At 43.5% G+C, this 12380-nt stretch overlaps 1 long non-coding RNA gene across 1 annotated transcript in view; it reads left to right on the forward strand.

The window, feature by feature from the left end:
• The window catches only part of LOC106559032, a 71910-nt gene that overhangs the window by 50698 nt on the left and 8832 nt on the right, over nt 1-12380 (forward strand). The gene's annotated exons all lie outside the window — the stretch shown is intronic.

Here is a 12380-nt window from a genome sequence, read left to right on the forward strand (position 1 = left end):
AATCAAAGGCAGATGTGCCACCACTGAGCTATACAGGTGTCCCTAATGTTTTTCTTTAAATTCCAGTTAGTTAATGTAGAGTGTGTTTTCAGAGAGATTTAAAATCCAGTCGGTGCTAATGTAGCTTGTGCTCAGTAAACACTGTTAGAAATGCTTGCTTGAAAAGCTTGAAAACTTGTTTTCTCTATCTTGTTTTTCAATTTTTTCTGTTTATCTTGTTCCTCCTCTATCTCCCTTCCTCTGCTTCTTTAGTTATTTTATGGAATTTAGAAAACAATCTGAGACATCAGGAAAGATCTTAGAGTTTTTCCTTTTTTTTTTTTTTTAATAACCTCTGCTCATCCGTACCCCCTTGGGATGCTTTTTAAAAAATGTAGACTCTTTAGCCCTATCTCTGGAAACTTTATTTCAATAGCTCTAAGATGTGGCCAGGGAGTCTGCACTGTTAAAAGCTTTCCAAATAATTCCAAGGGCACTCCTAGCCAAGAACCACAGCTCTTCAGTATATGGCAGGGGCTCAGTTCATTGATTTCCTCATTCACATGTGTATAGGGCCTGTCTATGGATCCGGCACTATTCTTAGTGTGTGGAATTAACAACAAACCTTCACCCAGAGCTCCTCACCGTCTACCAACCCAGTTGCATCCTTAAACTCTGTTGACCTTGCAAATGCCTATTCTCTGGTCATAAGAGAAGTGAGATAAAATATGGAAGGGTAAGTGCATGAATCCTGTATACAAGGATCATTAATGGGGCGCCTGGGTGACTCAGTCAGTTAAGTGTCTGACTCTTGATTTAGGCTCGGGTCATGATCTCAGTGTCGTGAGATGGAGCCCTACATCGGGCTCTGCACTGAGCAGGGAGGCTGCTTAAGATTCCCTCTCTCCTTCTCCCTTTGTCCTTCCCCACTGTCTCCCTACAAAATAAAAAATTTAAAAAAATCCATAATCACTTTCCCTCCAACCCCCTCCTGTCTTCTTGCAGAACTTGCTCTCAACTTTTTCTCAGAACTGTTGCTCCCGCAGGTCCCGCTGAGTGTCACATGACTCCTGTGGCCAAATTGTTTGGACCAGGGTGCAGATATGTGGTCATGCTGGATCAGTCTAATGCTTCTGAGAGTTTAGAATATACACTTAGAAAAGTCACAGGGGTTGCAAATTCAAATGCCCGTAAAGATCAAACAGGTAATGTAGTGAATGATGCTGGCCAGGTGTAAGGAAAGCAACAACATGACTTCTGAGCACAATTTTCACCTGACCTGTGTGTGATCTTGGGCTCAGCGACCCTGCTATGAATTGAATGTTTGTGTCCCCCCAAATTCTTATGTTGAAACTCCAGTCTGCAGTGTGATGGTATTTGGAGGTGAGACCTGTGGGAAATAATTGGATCATGAGGGCATGGTCCTGGTGAACAGATTAGTGCCCTTGTAAGAAGGAACATGAGAAAACGTGCATCCTCTCTCTTCCTCTCCTTTCTTCCAGGAAGAAGGCTCTCAGCAGAACTCAACCAGTCTGGCACCCTCATCTCAGATTTTCTATAACTTCTCCAGAATTGTTAGAAGTCAGTGTGCAGTGTGTAAGATGCCAATCTATTGCATTCTTGGGACAGCAGCTGGGACAGATGAGGGCAGGTGCAATCCTGAGCGAGAGCCAGGAGGCTGGAGGGCTGGTGCTCCATGCAAAGGGCTGGCTGTTATTCAGCTCCAGCCAGATGCTGTCACATGTGAGCCTAGTTTGCCAGGTTTTCCGATGTTATAGAAGTCCTCAATTCAGGTTTTTATATGAAATCTCACAATGGGGATCCCTGGGTGGCGCAGTGGTTTGGCGCCTGCCTTTGGCCCAGGGTGCGATCCTGGAGACCCGGGATGGAATCCCGCGTCGGGCTCCCGGTGCATGGAGCCTGCTTCTCCCTCTGCCTGCGTCTCTGCCTCTCTCTCTCTCCTCTCTGTGCATTCTCATGAATAAATAAATAAAATCTTAAAAAAAATGAAATCTCACAATGTTGAAATGATTTTACGTTTAAAAAGTTGTGTTGTCCATGACAAACCTAGTTGCTGGCTGTAACTCATAGAGACCACCAGTTTGCCCTGTGAGCTTGCTCTGGCCAGTATGTGGGAAGCAGGACAGGGGCCGTGGTTGCTGTGTTTGGTCTGTGCATCCGGAGTAGAGATAGCCAGACTTCAGAGAAACAAGGGGAACAATGGCAAAAGCAGAGGGTTTGGTTTTGTTTTTTAATGTTGTAGAAAGACACACTGGTTCCTGACAGCTTTCTGGTTTTTTATTCCAGTCCATTGCTTCTCAATCTGGGGTTCGGTAAGGTCCTGTTTCTTTATAATAAAGCACCTTTTTTTTACTGAAGCTTCTGTTAAATACACGCAATCACTGATAAAGTTGTAGGTGTCTGTTATCTTTTCCCCAAAGGGCAGTATTATCACTCAGCATTCGTGTAACTAGTATTGACTCTTCTATGTGTCAGTTGGTTTGGTATATGTCAGGCGGATCCTGATTTATTGAATTAAACTGATGTTCATCTAGTGGTTGCCAGACTTGGCTGTGCGTCAATATCACCTGGGAGCTTTTGGAAAAATCCACATCTTTTTGTAACCAAACCCAAGTTTGTATGCCTGATGCACAGCAAAGAGAATCAACTGAGACATCACCTGTAGCAAGGAAAGAGTTTTAGAGGCAGCTAGACGAGGAAACGGGAAGGCAAGCTTCAAATCCATCTCCCCAAAGGAGAGGCAGGAAAATTGAAAGCCAAAGGAAAGAAGGGTAAAAAGATGCAGCTGTGCTCATTAGCTTGTAGCTTTAATCAGTCCCATTAATGCTTTGGTTTCACCCTGACCCCACGCCAGACCTACAGAATCAGTCACCAGAGGGAGAGCCTGGAAGCTGTATTATAAGCTCCCTGGGTGCTGTTGAGGCAGCCAGCCCAATGCTGGTCTGGCCATCAGAGTTTGGGGGTACCACCATGAGACCACCGTCAAGTATGGACCACACCAGTGCTTAGCTATTTAAAAAGGATTTCTAGGAGATGCCAGCTTCCAAGTTACATTATATTATGTTATAATTGAAAAGTTTTGCATCTTGACCCTTTTTATCCTTTCTTGAATAGGAGAGTAGGTTGAGGGCAGGAGATCCTGGAACCACTTGGTTAAATCCCATGTGAGAATTACACTCTACTGGCCTGCAACTGGCTCCTCTAATTTTCTTTGATGACAGAGTGGTAAGCAGTTAAACATTATCGCTGAAACAGAATTTCCGTACAGCTTTTTTGTAATGGGATTTGTGGGTGGAGCTTGGGGCTGATAACAGTAAGGATACTTGGCAATTGCAGGCCTCTTATTTAAAGCACTCTAAGAGCTTTGTAGGTGAGAAACTTGAAATGTGAATGTGATTTCTGACACATAAATAAACATGTGTTTTCTGATATGCTCACCTGGAGTCTGTGGGCTCAGTCAAAGTGGGGGGTCTGTGGTGTGTTTGTGTGTCATGTGGTTGAAGAAGGTCACTTGGTAGGATTCAGGTAGCAGTTGGGCTTTTCTGTAGGATGCAAGACAGCTTTGTCATTACCCTGGCAGCTGGGTGGGGGCAGTTGGAAGGATGGGCTCAGCTGGGCCTCCTCCTCTCCTGTGTCTTCTCAGGGCTTTTCCACAGTGTCTCTCCAGAGTCAGACACAGCAGCTTAGGGCAGACAGAAGTGTCAGTTCTCCTAATGGCCAGACCCACTTGGGCACAGTATCGCTTCCACCATGCTCTGTTGATCAAAGCAGCCAAACCTTCCCTGATTCTGAGGGGGGGGCGGGGAATAACTCTAATTTGCTTCCCTACGTTCCCTTTCATTGGTGAGATCATTAATTTTGGCTGGTGAGGGAGACTCAAAATTCAGGACCTCGATCCCTGAAAATGTGTTGCATTTTCCAATATATTTTGTTTTGAAAATTGATAGAGATTATTGATAGTCAATAGGCATTTATTGAGCACCCACCAAAGACAGAGCTTTGTATTGTAATAAAAATCACAGAACTCAATATTATAATAACTGTAGAAACCCCACTCTTGGTTTTGTACTGAATGTAAATAGGACATGTCTAGAAGATAAAATCAAGAGCAATATTATTCTAAGGTCTGAGACAGGAAGTTCTCTCAGAACTGAGGGCTCTTTGGTGCTATGACTCTGGTCCTTGACCCCCACCCCCACCCCCACCCTCCACTCCTCACTTCCTGACATAATACATGAGCATGGCACTTACCATCCTCCTCAAGACCTACATCCACCTGGCTCTGCTGCTCTGTTCTTCTTGTGTTTGATTTGTTTTTTCTTGCCCTGGGCCACGAGAGCCCCGCCTGCCTGCTTTTGGCCAGCACAGGGAAGTCTGACTTGAGCCTATGTCTAGCTCTCAGATCTACCTCAAGGCTCTGCCATAATTTCCCACTGTTCTGTGCAGACCTAGCTGACTTTAGCATACCTTCCCAAAGCCTTGGCTTACAGAAAAAGACATAAGAGTCATCACTCCAGTGATCTCTAGCCTTCTTCATCCCACTGAGGACTTTTGGTTTTACATTTCCATGGCTCTCCTGAAAGTGGTCCCTAAGCCCAGTGAAGCGGGATTAGGCCATGCTATTGAAGAGGCAAGAACTTTGAGAAGCAGTAGCAGGAGAAACAAAGCTGCCAGGGTTAGTGATGTCTTACAGAGAAGGTGAAACTTAGTCTATGAGCCACTATGGCAGATGCTATTTCAGCTTGCTAAATATTCCAGTTCCCTCCAAAGGCGGATACATGTGGCCATTTCACTGATGCCAAACTTGGCTCCAAGACAACTTGGCAAAAGCAATGTGAGCGAGGTAGTCATATGGCCCCGACTGATCTCACCTTCTGTTATCTGTGGTCTTGTGGAATCCCCGTCTTCACGGAGTCAGGGGTTGTGGCAAAATGCATGAGTTCAAAGGTGAGGCTCTGAAAGGCCTGGCAGCTTTTGCCTTTCTCTGTAGGATCACTCGGTCTGGTAAAGGTCATCCACTGTCCTGTGAGGACACTAAAGCAGCCCCAGGAAGAGATGCATGTGGAGACGACTCTATAGCCTTGAGAGTAACCACCTTGGAAGACAGTCTTCAGCTCTAGACAAGTCTTTGGATGATGCAACCCCAGCTTGGACTCTCATAAGAGACACCGAGAGAACCGCACTGTTCGAACTCCTGAACCACAGAAACTGAGATAATACAGTTATTAATACATGGGCCACTATTTTTTTTTTTTTTTTGGAGTGATTCGTTATGCTGCCATAGGTAGTTAATACACATGAGTGATGTGGGTTGTTTCACACAGTACGGAGTCATTCAAAGCCAGCCTGCGTTTGCCATGGTCTCTTTTCTCTTTATCATGATGCCAGCTATGCCCCACAAGAAGATTGCTTCACCAGTTCAGGTCTTAGAGTGAAAGCAACATAGAGCTCAACACAGCTGATCCAAGATGGATGTGATGCTTGAACAAGAAGTAAATCTTCATGGTTGTCAGCCTTGAGATTTTAGAGTTGTTTATTATCACAGCACAATCCAGCCTGTCCTGGCTGATGCAGCTACAGATAGTCCATATTCCAAGTTAAATTCAAACTGCCTTCCACAGCTGTAGATTAGTGGAGGATTCCTGGGGATGGAAAAGAAATCTGATGTATATTTGGGATGGTAAATGCAGGGAAGAGAGCTGGAGCTCCTGCAGTCCTGCCCCAGGCTGTGCAAACACACAGACGGAGGAACACTGAGCAGCAGTATCTTCAGCCAGCCCACGTTCCTGCACGTGGCTGCTCACAGGATCAGATCAGAACAGGTGGTTTGGACCCAGAGACTCTGCCTTTAAACCAGGGACTGGTAGCTGGCTGCCAAAAGCCATCCTTCTTGGGCTGCGGAGGTGGGAAAATGAAGGGAGGGTCCTTTCCAAACTGCGAGTGGGCATTCCCAGTGAGTGCTAATGGCCATTCAACGCTACTGCATCGCTGTTTATGGATGAGTCTGCAAACATCCAGATTTTATTGGCTTTACTGCTGATTTTATCCTCTTAACAAAGGAACGAATTGGAAGAAGCAGGGAGAAGCATTCAAACTCATCTGCAAGCTTGTGAGATTTTTCCCAGCTTAGAATTCATGCTTACACCATCTCCTGAGAGAGTAACCTCAAGCTTGGTATGTGTGGGTCTCTTAACTGAGAGATACCAGAAAGGGGGAAAGCCTCTAACATATGAGCATCCTACAGTGTTCATCTCAAGCTAGTTTGTGAGGTGCACTGAGCATTGCCAGGTTCAGGCTCCCACTGTTCTGGAACCTTGAGAAAAGCCCAGGCAGTATTGCTCTGAGGGTCAGAGATGACAGCAGGAAGCTGTTCACCCACTGATACAATGAATCCAGCTCTTCTCCCAGTTTCTGGGCCTCCTCAAGCCAGGGACCAATCTCTCAAGTGAGGAGAGAGATCATGAGCTCCTGTGTCATGACTGCCTGGCTGTCTGGCTGGCTGTGGAGAGAAGTAGGTTGGCTTCCCTGCTCTCCCTGCCACCCAGACCTTGCCCCATAGCCATGCATTTTAACCACAGTCAGGCCTCTGGGAGATCACAATTAGCACCCACTCTTGCCCAAGGGCCAGTGTTAACCCGCAGGATCAGATGAGAACAGGTGGCCACCCTCCTTGCCACCTCACACACTTGCTTAGTGTCTTTCCACCTCTTCCTCCTTCCTTCCTCTCCTTAAGCAGCAGAGGATTGGAAACAAACTAAAATGAGAATATTCAAGCTTGTCATCTCTGGTCTGTTTCTTCCATCTCCTAAGCTAAATTCCAAAGGGGTAATTGCATTAATTATCCCCAGACCCAGTCTTCCCAAGGGGCCAGCACTCCCCTCCCTCTTCTTCCCTCTTTCCTGGGGCTGGAACCCAGTTTGCAAAAGCCTCTGCACCTTGATTTCAGATCTGGATCCTCTCTGGAACCTTGTCCCTTTTTGGAGACCAGTCATCCTAGTCCATGTTGAAGCTCAAAAGACTTTCAGAATATAATCCTTCCTGTCACATCCTCCACCTCACAGCCCCAATTAAAGGCATAGAAAGCTAGCTGCTGCTGCTACAGCTCCAGAAGGAAGGGAGGAGGGGGAGATGAGGAGGGGGAATTAAGGAGAGGCTGGTGAGAGGCCCTGATGAGAATGGGGCCAGGCTGCGGCTAAGATGGGATGGAATGTGCAAAGGGATTCTTGGAAGCTGGGGCTGGACATGAAATTGTGCACAACCATGCTGAATTGCAGCCCTGGAGATGAAAAACTAACTAATAATAAGATTCATCCATTTTCCCTACAAATTTGGCATTCTCTCTGGAGTAGCTATGATTCTCTTCTGTGGACAGGGCATGGGTGATTTTCCTAGGACTGTTCACTGCATCTTCTTACCTACCTCTAGCACCTAAATACACATTGAGGTATTTGAAATAGATATCACCTGCCCTTCTGTCTCATAAAAAAAAAAAAACCCAAACAATTTGAGCCTCCACTTTGTATTTTATCCCATGTACCCCTGGTTGCCCCACATACACAACCCCTTTTTGAGGAGGTATATGTTTTTGCTGTGGGGCTTATGGTCAGGAATAAGAAATTTACTTGGTACGTATGTTTAGATATGTGCATTGTTATTTAAATACAGATATATTATAGGTAATAGATAATAAATAGACTGGCGCTAACTTCCCAGAGCTAGCATAGTCCCCCAAGACTGCTCCCACTTCATGTACCAGCCACAAGTTCAGGGGGTCCCCAGACCACCTGCCCTCTGGCTGGTTGTCTATAAATTTAGGAGTTCTCATGACCACTGTAGTTTGATAGTTTGCTAGAACAACTGAAGAACTCAGGAAAGAGCTAGACTATGAGTACACTTTTATTATTAAAAAAATACATACAGATCAGGAACAGCCAAATGAAGAGACACATATGAGGTCTGGGAGGGTCCTGGGCAGTCTTCTCATGGAGTGAGGGTGCATCATGTCCAGCACATCAAAGTGTTCACCAGTCAGAAAGTTCCACTGAGCTTTGGCATCCAGAGTTTTATTACATAGGCATAATTGATTAAATCATTGGCCCCATAGTTAAACTCAATCACCAGTCTTCCTTCTTTCCCTGGAGCCAGAGCTAGCTCAAAGAGCCAACTAAAGACCCTCTAATCATACGGTCAGTCTTCCTGGTGACCAGCTCCCATTCTGAAGCTATTTAGGGTCCCACAAATGAGTCACCTCGTTAACTTCATGATAGCATAGTGATAGACAGGACTCACGAATAACAGAGGTACTTCTATCATTCAGGAAATCCCGAGGATGTTAGAAGCTCCATGCTAGGAGCCTGGGGGAAAAAATCACACAAATTCTTTATACCTTTACAAATTCATTAGACCAACTAAGATGCTCTGAGCAGAAAGCTTTATGAAATGATGAAGAGTTACTGCAAGTGTAGATTTTTGGCCTACACTGACCAGAAACTAAGTTGAAGATTTCCCCTGGTCCCTGTACACAGGGGAGCAGGGGAGCTTGGCATGGATTAGAGATAGCGTGAGTCACCTCTGTTTATTTTCTCCTTTTTCCACAGCCTTGCATCTCCCTCCACTTCTGCCTGCTGTTCCTTTTCATCAGTTCCTCCAGCCTTTCCTGCCTGAATTGCTTCTAGTTACGGCACAAAGCCCCAAACTCCACTGGCAGCAGCATCACATCAGAGACCCCTTCTTTCTAACCACATTCTTCCCCAAGGCTGAGAGTCAGATGTCAACCCCCAGAGCCCCACCCCTGTGTCTCACACCAGCAGCCAGAGGTGAAATCATGTGGCAGCCACTTTAGCTCGGATTTTACATTCTTTAAAGTGGTCACAACTCAGAAACAAAAGTCTGGAGCTTTTTTACAGAGACTTTAGAAAGAAGAGAAAAAATAGCATCCCCTAGGATCTCTGTGATGTGAGCTCTGTCTCTCATCATGCTCTTCCCTTTGTGACTGGGTTTTCCCCATCCTCTTCCGGGAGGTGGTAAGGAATCATCAGTGTCCTTGCCTTGTAGACACAACGTTTGTCCCAAAGGATGGCCATGAAAGACAGGACTCCTTTAATGGCGCATGCACCTCATCCATAAATTTTCTCTATCTTCGACTCTCTCTGTTGGGGGTTGGGGTGCTGTTAGGAAAAAATTATGAAAAGGAGGGTAAGTTTCAAACTATAAGCAAATAAAACAATTTCTCTCCAGGAGATAAAGATTTTACATCAAAATTCCCTTTCTCCTTAGAGACATTGTGAGATTGGATGGGGAAGGAGGACGGCTTTATTTTATTTTCTTAAGGAGTCCCTAGACTTATTGATTCATTCAACAAATACTTATTGAACATCAACTATGTACAAGACACTATTCTAGATGCTTGGGATAAAGCAAGAAATGAAATTGAAAACTTCCCAGTGTAGACAGTCTCTTCAATAAATGATGCTGGGGAAAGTTGACAGCCACATGCAAAAGAATGAAACTGGACCACTTTCTTACACTGTACACAAAAATTAACTCAAAATGGATTAAAGACTTGAATGCAGCACCCAAAACCATAAAACTCCTAGATGAAAACAGGCAGTAAGCTCCTTAACATCAATTTTCAATTTTTGAATAAAGGCAAATAAAATAAAAGGCAATAAAATAAAGGCACCAAAAGTAAAGGCAATAAAAGCAAAAATAAACAAGTGGGACTACATCAAACTAAAAAGCTTCTGCACAGTAAAGAAGACCATCAACAAAACTATAAGGCAAAATACTGAGAAGATATTTACAAATCAGATATCCCCCAAAATATAAAAAAACATACAATTCAATAGCAAAAAAAACAAACAATCTGATTTAAAATTGGGCAGAAGATCTGAATTGGCATTTTTCCAAAGAAGACCTACAGATAGCACAATGAGTACATGAAAAGGTGCTCAACACCACTCATCATCAGAGAAAGGCAAATCAAAACCACAGTGAGTTATCACTTCACATCTATTAGAAAGGCTAGTATAGAAAAGAAGAAATAGCAAGTGTTAGCAAAGATGTGCAGAAAAGGGAACCCTTGTGCACTATTGGTGGAAATGCAAACTGGTGCATTGTGGAAGACAGTACAGAGCTTCCTCAAAAAGTTAAAAATAGGGGCACCTTCGTGGCTTAATGGTTGAGTGTCTGCCTTTGGCTCAGGGAGTAATCTCAGGGTCCTGGGGTTGAACCCCTAGTTGGGTTCCCCGCTCAGTGAGGAGCCTGCTTTTCCCTCTGCCTCTGCCCCTCCCCCTGCTTATGCTCTCTCTCTCTCTCAAATAAATAAATGAAGTCTTAAAAAGAAAGTTAAAAATAGAATTACCATATGCTACCATATAAAGCATTTCCCCTTTTGGGTATTTATCTTTTTTTTTTTTTGGTGCCAAAACCTTGAGTATTTATCTGAAGAAAAGAACACTAGCTTGAGAAGATGATCTGCACCCCCATGTTTATTGCAGCATTATTTACAATAGCCAAGATGTGGAAACAAAGTATCAATTGATGGATGAATAGATAAAGAAATTGTGATAAATATATATATAACATAAATATTTTGTGTGTATTATATATTATTTTATCTATAATGGAATATTATTCAGCTATAGAAAGAATGAAATCCTGCTCTATGTGACAACATGGCTCAACCTTGAGAGTACTACACTAAGTGAAATAAGTCAAACAAAAAAAGACAAATACCTATGATCTCACTTATATGTGGAATCTAAAAACAAACAAAAAACCTCAGATACAGAGAACAGATTGATGGTTGCCAGAGAATGGGGTGGGGATAGGGGAGTGAAATGGATGAAAGGGGGAATCTCTGGGTGGCTCAGCGGTTTAGCGTTGCCTTCGGCCCAGGGCATGATCCTGGAGACCTGGTATCGAGTCCCACGTCAGGCTCCCTGCATGGAGCCTGCTTCTCCCTCTGCCTCTGTCTCTGCCTCTCTGTGTCCTTCATGAATAAATAAATAAAATCTTAAAAAAAAAAAAAAGAAATGGATGAAAGAGTCAAAAGGTACAAATTTCCAGTTATAAAATAAATAAGTTATAGGAATGTAATGTATGTGGTGACTATAGTTAATAATATTATATTGCATATTTGAAAGTTACTAATGGGGCACTGGGTGGCTCAGTCCATTAAGCGTTGGCCTTCAGCTCAGGTCATGATCTCAGGGTCCTGGGATTGAGCCCTGAGTTGGGCTCAGTGGGGAGTCTGCTTCTCCTTCTTCCTCTGTTCCTCCCCCTACTCATGCTCTTTCTCTCATACATGCTCTTTCTCCTTCAGATAAATAAATAGAATCTTTTTTTTTAAAAAGTTGCCAATACAGTAGATCTTAAAATTTTCATCACAGGAAAAAAAATGTTTGTGACTATATATGGTGATAGATTAACTACAGTAATTGTGGGGATCATTTTGCAATGTATACAAATAAATCATTATGTTGTACACCTGAATGTACAATGTTATATGCCAATATACCTTAGTTTAAAAAAAAGAGAGAAAAAAAGAAAGAAAATGGTAGACCGTATACTTCAATAATTCCCAAGACATACAAATGTCCTAGACAGTGCTGAGTTAATCACTGACAAATAAAAAAAAAATAGCACAAAGTGTTTCAGATGTTTATATTAGTTATGTGAAATATTCCTATTAAAATGTTGCTATAGGATATTGCTCTTATTTCTGCAGAGTAGTTTTGGAACGCTTAGGACTCCTTGTTTTCTTAAAGTTAGATAAAAAATTTATAGTAATTCAAAAAAAGAGGGAGAAATTCCGTGTTGATGAAGTTTACATTTCTTTGAAGGAAGAAAAACAAACCAAAAAACATCATAAGGCAGGTGATGATAATTGCTTTGAAGAAAAAAGAACCAGTTAAGCAATTAGAGTGATAACAGGGAGGGGACTATAGGGAGATCAAGACAGCCTCATCATGAGATGACTTTTTTTTTTTTAAGATCTTTATTTATTTATTTGAGAGAAAGAGAGAGACAGAAATAGCAAGAGAGAGAGACAGCAGGAGCAGTGGGGAAAGGGAGAAGTAGACTCCCTGCTAAGTTGGGAGCCCGACGCAGGGCTGGATCCCAGGACCCCCAGATCATGACCTGAGCTGAAGGCAGACACTTAACCGACTGAGCCACCTAGGTGCCCCTCACTTCATTTGAAGTGAGTTGAGAAAGTGACAACATTGAGGAGAGGGAGCTCCTGGTGGAGGCAACAATTGCAAAGGCCCTGAGGTAAGCCCTCATGACAATGCTAGAAAGTCAGTACTATTGTTGTCTACCCTTTCTTTTAACTCTGCTTCTCCAGTTTCCTCACCCTCTACCTCCTCCCCTTTCCC

The sequence above is a fragment of the Canis lupus genome, chromosome 7 (genome assembly GCF_011100685.1).
Source record: "Canis lupus familiaris isolate Mischka breed German Shepherd chromosome 7, alternate assembly UU_Cfam_GSD_1.0, whole genome shotgun sequence".
In the NCBI taxonomy this organism is placed as follows: Eukaryota; Metazoa; Chordata; class Mammalia; order Carnivora; family Canidae; genus Canis; species Canis lupus.